Genomic DNA, 6,000 nt, shown 5'->3' on the forward strand with positions numbered 1-6,000 from the left:
GATCTATATCACTTTTTTCAGACGATTTTATCCTCGTTTATTTTCTGAAATTCCAAATGTCTCCTTTGTTTGTTTCAAACCCTAACCAGTGATAATTTCTTCTGTATACTAACAGTAGCACAGAGAGCGAGAAAGAGAGAGAGGAACAACATAAGCTCTCTCTTCGAAGTTCTGAATCTGTAAATTGCTGCTCTTCCAATTTTTCTTTTAATGCATCATTTTAGCTTCTTTGATTTGCAAAATTTGCTTGTGTCTTTATAATTTTCTAGCTTCAATTGTTGTGTAGGTTTTTTTTTATTTGTTCTTTTGGGTCGGGTGGAATCTGATGTGTGGAATATAGGGCATTGAATTGATTAACTGGGTTAGAAGATTGGGACTTACTTGATTTGATTTGATTTGATTCTTTGAGTTGGATTAGGGATAATAGGTTACCTCTATGGTGTAATTAAGAAGATTATGGATGAAGGTTGTAAAAGGCTTAGAGAAGGGGGGTTGAATTTATGTCCTTCTTTTAGTTTAATGAAATAAGGCTTAACTTATAAACTTTCACTAAGATTTTGTTTGAACTCAGTAGCGGAAAATTTATGAAACATTTTCATTTTATCTCGTGAATATCAAAAAACAGAATAGAGTAGGGATGAGAAAAGCTGATACCATCATGTATCCTGGTTCGGTTGCCTTGTGCAATACAATCTACGTCCAGTCTCTACTACAACAGTGGTGGAATTTCCACTATAGTTAAAGTATTACATACACCAATTTCATAGGATTGACACAATCCTTTCACTCTCAGGTTCTAACTTGACTTGGTTATGCTAATATCTAACTCTTCACTCACTCTTAGTGCTAACCCAACTAAGAAAGGGGTACCTCATTGATATACAAGACACAAAACTAACCTAAATAAATATGAAATCACTCTAACCTTTTCACTCAAGTGTATCACTCAACCTTTTTCACTCTTTGGCTTTTTCTTAAGTCTCTCTTTTTCATCCTTTTACCACTCAAGAATTTACAGAAAGATATACATTAAAATGAAATTACAATCTGTGAAACATAAAGGAGATTGATACTTCAACAACCTCTTTTGCTATGCGATGAACCAGATTTGCTTAACTCTGATTTCGTTCCTCATTCTGGCGGAATGCTCTTTTGATAGAAAGCACTGTCCAAGTTGATGAACTCTCTCAGAGAAGACTTCTCAGAACATGAACTTCAAACCCTGATTATCTCTCATTGGCTTCAGAATAATAAAAAATTTGTCTTTTGTATCTCCTTGCATGTTGCTAAGATACTCTCTACCAAGTCAACTCCTTGAGCTGTGTGCTACCAACTTAGCCTTTCACTTTCTTCCATTAATCTCCAATTTAGAATTTTGAAACAAATCTCTTTAACTTGACCAAATACCTCAGAACAGCAAAGAAGAAAAGTTTTCAATGGCAATCTCACATCTGAACCCTTGAGATACTGTTTTGTCCCCAAAAAATAATTTTGTCCTTTGATTCACAACAGTGTGTTTCAGAAATCACTTTCTCTATATATCTCAAAATGAAGTAGCAGAGAGTTGGAGAAGGAGAGAAAAAAGTAAGATGCATGCAAAAGAAAATGAATCACCTTTAGCTTCTGACTTAGCTTGATGTAGTTTGATTTGGGTGATTATACCTCAACCTTTTTGCTTAACCCTTCTCTTTCTTGACATGTTAATTTACAAGTTTGGATGTTGTTTCATTGCGATAGTAGTTAGAGTCAATTTTGTTTTAGAAAGTTATCAATCACATGTCTCAAAGCATTATTTCCTTTATTTTAATTAATAAAAAATTACATATTAAAACTCTATTATTTTTTAGCTAATATTTATATTGATATGTATTTAATTAGATTTCAGTCATATCTTTTCTATTTTGTTCATGGCATCTAAGCCAGTTGGTTGGTTAGTTAGGTTTGAAATATATTAGTATGCTTTGAGCTTGATTATGTGAGCATATGCTTATGTAATGAGTGTTTTTTCTATTTCCAGTTTATTTGAGTGCTTTTTCTATTTGTACAAATTATTAGAGTTCTTCATTTATGTATTTACTTGTTATTGTTTCTTAGGAAGTGATGATGGATTATTCTAAACAAATTAAGCTATGTGTTGGATATTACTGGATTATGAGAATGCAATTTGACACGCTAATGCTGCTTTTTTTAGTCACTTTATATATGTATATTAGGAATAGAAGGCGGAGTCATTCTTCGATTGGTCGAAGAGTGAACACACTACCATTAAGGCGAGATGAATTAGATAATATCATTGGGGAGGGTGGAGATAGAAATTGCATATGGGAGTTAAGAATGAGTTTGAATGCATTGACAACTTTATGTGAATTGCTACAAATTCAAGGTGGATTAGACAAAGATGGTCATGTTGGCATAGGCGAGCAAGTAGCTACTTTCTTAATCATATTAGCTCACTATACCAAAAATCAAGTGTACAAGTCAGGTTCTATATGTTTGGTAAAACTATTAGTAGGTATTTTCACAAGGTATTGTGTTCGGTTTTGTGTGTCTAAAGTATCTTATTTGCAAAGGCATACCCTGTACTGGAAGATTGTGTAGATTTCAGATGGAAATGGTTCAAGGTAGGTCGTGTATGTAGCTCTAATTTTTATTGGTCAAGTTTACTCTATGTGTAATAACTGTTTTTTTTTTACATTTGATAGGGTTGTCTAGGAGCATTAGATGGAACTTACGTAGATGTCACAGTCCCGAAGAGTGATAAATCTAGATATCAGACGAGAAAATCTAGAATATCCACCAATATCTTAGGAGTTTGCAATCGGAACATGAGTTTCGTCTGTGTCCTTGACGGTTGGGAAGGATCGGCATCTGATTCAAGAGTACTTAAGGATGTTATTACTCGACGTAATGGCTTGAAAATACCTATTGTTATGTCTAAATTAATCTTTTGAAAAGAATAATAACTATTGTTTATGAGAATTACAATGTATTTCTTATATTTTTCCATCCTTCCATTTTATGGTGTTATTACTTAGTGGATGCTGGCTATGCCAATGAGAGAGGATTTTTATCTCCTTATAGAAATGTTCACTATCATGTGAATGAGTGGGTTCAAGGTCATCGGACACCACAAAATCATCTAGAGTTATTTAATGAGAAGCACTCTTCGACTAAAAATGTGGTTGAGCGGTGCTTTGGGTTGCTTAAGAAAAGATAGGCAATTCTATGAAGTTACTCGTTCTATCCTATTAGAGTTTAAAGCCACATTATTATTGCTTGTTTGTTACAAAATTTTATTCGTATGAATATGGATGTTGATCCCAAAAAAGATGCAACTCTTTTGCCATAACACATACCAGCCTGCAATTTCCCTCTTCATCCAATCTCTTCCGTCTTCCACTTTTCATGCCACCCTTTGATTCTTTAGATCTCAAGGATGTCTTCACCATTACTGGTGGAGCCTTGTAGATACTCTCAACAGAAAACAAAAATTTGGAGTTGAATTCAAAATCAACCTAGCTTGTTACAAAAATGATTATAAAAATTTAAGTTCAATTTCTACTATTAATGTAAGAATCACTTTGCCATATATATAAAATTCTAGAGTTCAAAGATTGTAATCTCCTATAAAATTAAATTGGTTACTTTGCCAGATTCTCGGTTAATGGTTTTTTGAAATGCTTTTGGGACTATATCAATCTTCAAGAATGGGGTAGTGGCAAGAATCACACTCACATATATATAAAATAAGAGTTATATGCTTAAACAAGTCCTATGCTTAGTGATGTTAATTAATTTTAAACAATGAACTTCAGCCAATTGTAGAAAAATCTTATTATATTTTGTGGTATCCATTCTAAATGGGTCATACAAAATGTAATAGCATTTCAAGTTTTCAACCCTTGTCAGGATAATTTTATATCCATTACACTTTGAGAAGCAATGAGAAATTATTAATTTTGTCACTAATTCACTTTCATGGTACCAAAAACTCATCATATGTTCTGTAGAAAATAACAAAAAAATATTGATATGAATATAGAGAAAGAGAGTAGCACTTTTGGAGTATTTTGACGGTAATAAATAAAATCAGATATCAACACATGGTGTTCTCCATCGATGAGTAATATTCTGTGAGCAACGCTGGCTAATTGGACCTGCAAATAATGACCCAACAATTAAGAAGAACAAGGAGGAGAAGAAAGAAAAGAGGAAGAAGAAGAAGAAGGAGAAGAAGAAGAATCGTACAAAGATTCGCCTCGAAGAAGAAGAACCACACAAAGATGCATCCAGAAAAGATCCACCCAACGGCGAAGAAGGAGGAGGCTAGAAGTGAGATTTTTGGGGGTAGGGGTGAGGGGGGAGAAACCCTCGAAGCAATTTGCAAGTTCCTAAAGTAGTTTTTCTTTTTAATTATTTGATTTTTATTTTAAATTATAGGAAAAAAAAATGGTCTTTTACTAATTATGTAGTGTCTTGTTCTTTAAAACAAACATAATATTAGACACTCGTCTAATGTTATGTCTATTATATCCAAACACCATACACAAATACAAATATTTTATGTCTATGTCTCAAGTGTCTTATAACATCATTGGAACCAATTCCTAAAGAATTGTAAAAAATTAGGGAGAAGTTGAATTTTGACAAAAAAAATTAAAAAAATATCACCGACAAAAAAAATACTAAACCCGTCGTACCCTGTTAAAACTCGCGGTTTAAGCGATACGATTAGGCAGATTTTTACTATGTGACGGTCTCAATTTTTTAATCCAATCTATCTTTTTTGACGAATTATGCGAACTGATCCAGTGAATTTAAGTTCATTTCCCACCCTACGGAGGACCAAGGATTCTCTTTTTCGTTATTTTGATAGTAATTAATTAGAATAATTAAATTAATGCCTAATGGAAGTAGATTGGATGATGCAGAATGGAAATTGGGCTTTTTTTTTTATGGTAGCATATTGGGTAGTATGCGTAGAATTGTAACTTGAAGGTTTTTAATGTCTTCATAGTAGTAGAATAAGTTTTGTTCTGTTGGCCAATTTTTTTTTTCAATAAGAGCACTTTCGTCCTCATTTCAAAATGAATGAACATTCAAAAAAACATTTATTTTTGTCATATTGTTGAGAGTATGAGAGATAAATTTGTCTTAGTAAAATTATATTTTGTTTACAAAATACAAAATATATACATTTATACTAATTTTGACTTACAAAGATTGAATTTTGGTGTGAAAAAAAATAAAAAATATTAATTTTGACCTATAAATTATTAATTAAATAAAAATGTAAAATATAAAATATAGATTTTTAACTAGACTATACTAATTTTGACTTACAAAAATTGAATTTTGGTATGAAATAAAAAATAAAAAAAATTCATAACGACTTAAGGAATCACCTCATGCAAATAAATATCCTCGATGCATAAAACTGAAAAGAAAAAATGGTGGACTGTATACAAAACAGGAATTTAAACTTACGAACATTAAGGTTAACGTATATTGTGGTGTGTCATCCCAATCACATTGATTTCCTTTTCAACCTGTTGCAATAATAAAGTGTTCAACTATTTCATTCACTGCAAAAAAAAGTTTTTATAAACATATCCATGCATTAAGAGTGTTCCAATGTGAAAATGTTAAATTTTTGTGGTTGACTTTTGTCAACAACTTCCATGATGGTGACTTGCGATAATTGGGTGAAGGTTCAACACGCTTTTAATGCAAGTTTTGTTAATAAGTATTTTAGGAGCACACTCAATATTATTTATTTTGAAAACGGTTCTGCTACGTTACCAACAGCATATCTGCCAACTTCTGCCAACTTTTATTTATAATTGTGTTTTATGAAAGTGTGTTTTTGGATGTGTCTAATAAAAATGTTTTTTTTATAGCTGTGTTTAATAGAAATGTATTTATAGATATATTTTCTGGATGTGTCTCTTTATATATATATTTAAAATATATTAATTATTAGACACATCCACGAACACA

The sequence above is a fragment of the Arachis duranensis genome, chromosome 9, assembly GCF_000817695.3.
Source record: "Arachis duranensis cultivar V14167 chromosome 9, aradu.V14167.gnm2.J7QH, whole genome shotgun sequence".
NCBI classification, from domain to species: domain Eukaryota; kingdom Viridiplantae; phylum Streptophyta; class Magnoliopsida; order Fabales; family Fabaceae; genus Arachis; species Arachis duranensis.